Here is a 2,749-nt window from a genome sequence, read left to right as displayed (position 1 = left end):
AATGATCAAGGCAACGCAAGACTACACTAAGAGGTGTTCTTTTATAAATTCTCCTTGCATAAGGATGTATTGAGAGGCGAGTAGGCGTATAGCACGTTGTCCTCTCTTATCCATATCTGGCGGATAGGTGCCATTGAGCTTGAAGTTTAGAATGGCTTGAAACCAAGGTTCCCCTGGGTTTTTCTTCTTTATCCGTGATTTGGTGCACATTGGCTGGTTCTGACCGTCGTTCGATGCATAAAGGCATTTCTACCATATTGTCTGACATGTTAATCAGAGATGCAAGTTTTGCAAGAGCGTCTGGAAACTAATTTTCTTCTCGAGGTAGGTGTAGATAAGTCACTTGATCGAAGAATTGGGCAACTTGATCTATTCGGGCCTGATACGGTGCTAGACTTTCACTTTGAATTTTCCAAGATCCCGTAATTTGGTTGATGATCAAGGATGAATCTTTGTGAACTCGAAGATTCTTGATGCCAAAACCTACTGCCGCTTGTAGTCCAATGAGGCAAGCTTCGTATTCCGCTGCGTTATTTGTCACCTCGAAGTCGAGTTTGACTGAGAGTGGCGTATGCTCACCTTCAGGAGAAATGAGAAATGCTCCTATTCCAAATCCTCTTAGATTCAATGTTCCATCAAAATAAAGGTCCCAAGAGTCTACATTGGTTTGGAGTATATCCTCATCTGTAAATGACCATGTGTCTACATCTTGGGTTTCGTTGATGGGATTTTCTGCGAAGAACTCGGCGACGGCGCGTCCTTTTATAACCTTCAGAGGTACGTATTTGAGGTCGAACTCTGAGAGCATTAGGGTCCATCTTGCCAAACGTCCGTTGAGAACGGGTTTTTCGAAGAGGTATTTGACAGGATCCATTTTGGAGTACACCTTGACGGAGTAGCTAAGCATGTAATGGCGTAGCTTCTTTGTTGCCCACACAAGAGCGAGGCATGTCTTTTCGAGTGGTGTGTACTTGCATTCATACTCCAAGAACTTCTTACTAAGGTAGTAGATAGCTCTTTCTTCTTTTCCGACGGTTTGTGCAAGCATAGCCTCCATGGCTATTTCCGTCAGTGTGAGATATAAACCAAGAGGTTGATCTCGTTGAGGAGGCATGAGCACTGGTGGTTTGGCTAGTATCTCCTTGATTTTGTCGAAGGCTTTTTGACAGTCGTCATCCCATATGGTTTGATCTGTTTTCTTTAGCTTTTTCAAGATTGGTTCACAGATCATGGTAAGTTTCGATATGAATCGACTTATATATTCCACCTTGCCTAAAAATCCTCTAACCTCCTTCTCTGTCTAAGGTTGTGGCATTTCGATTAGAGCTTTGATGTTGGAAGGGTCGATTTCTATTCCTCGTTGACTGATGACATATCCCAGAAGCTTGCCTGACGTTACCCCAAATGCACATTTCTGAGGATTGAGCCTCATGTTGTACTTTCGTAGTCTTAGGAAGAATTTGCGAAGGTTATTAATGTGCCCCTCTCTATCCTTGGACTTGACAATCATATCATCTACGTACACCTCTACTTCTTTATGCATCATGTCATGTAGGAGCGTGGTTACAGTGCGTTGATACGTAGCTCCAGCATTAATTAATCTGAATGGCATAACACTGTAGCAATAGGTGCCCCATTGAGTAACAAAGGCGGTCTTATGCATGTCTTCTATGGCCATCTTAATCTGTTTATATCCCGCGTACCCATCCATGAAGGACAACAGCGCGTGATCTGCTGTATTGTCTACCAATATATCGATATGTGGTAGAGGAAAGTCGTCTTTGGTACTGGCTTTGTTCAAGTCTCCGAAATCAACACAAACACGGATTCTCCCATCCTTTTTGGGTACGGGTACTATATTGGCTACCCAGTCCGAATACTCGGAAACTATGATGAACCCGGCTTTGAATTGTTTATCGACTTCTTCTTTGATTTTAAGAGCCCATTCTGTCCTCATTCGACGAAGCTTCTGTTTTACAGGTTGGAAACCTGGTGTGATTGAAATTCTGTGTTCTGCAATATCCCTGTCGATCCCTGGCATGTCTTTGTAGGACCAAGCAAAAACGTCTTTGAACTCGTGCAGGAGGTCTATGAAGCTAGCCCTTTCGGTTGGGTTCAAGGTCGTCCCTATCCTAAGTTCTTGGGGTTGTAGTTGGGTTCCTACGTTTATGGGTTCAATGTTCTCTATAACTGGTGCCCCTTCCCGCTGTTGAAATATTTCTTTAGCTAATTAGGGAGGTATTTCGATGGAGTCTAGGTTGGGGTCATCCTCATTATCATCATAAATAGAATTGCATTCAGAATAACACAAAGAGTGTGCAGAATCTGATTTATTCATATTAAATTTTGAAAAGAGTTGAAATAAAGAAGCCCTATGTTCCGTAGCCAGTGGCGACAAAGGGACAGCTATTGGGACATTTCCCAAACTATTGTTACTACTCGATACTATGCTAGAAGATACAAGGGGATTGGGAGTGACGACATGAGGAGACTCTCTAGGGAATTCTCTAGACTCCGACTCTGATTCCGACTCCGACTCCGACTCCGACTCTTACTCGAACTCGTGGTCTTCTGGTTCTCCTTTGAACATCTCTCCTTCTCCAGTGGTGAGCTTGAAGAGTATTCCTTGGTTGTTTGACCATTTGATTGATTTTCTCCATCCTTTTTTGCTGATTTGAACTAGGTTTTGGTGATTAACGCGGCAGGTTGTGTGATACTTCAAATGTTTTTGAGTTATTGATGTGATACT

Source organism: Silene latifolia, chromosome X (genome assembly GCF_048544455.1).
Source record: "Silene latifolia isolate original U9 population chromosome X, ASM4854445v1, whole genome shotgun sequence".
Lineage (NCBI taxonomy): Eukaryota > Viridiplantae > Streptophyta > Magnoliopsida > Caryophyllales > Caryophyllaceae > Silene > Silene latifolia.
This window is presented reverse-complemented; position numbering follows the sequence as displayed.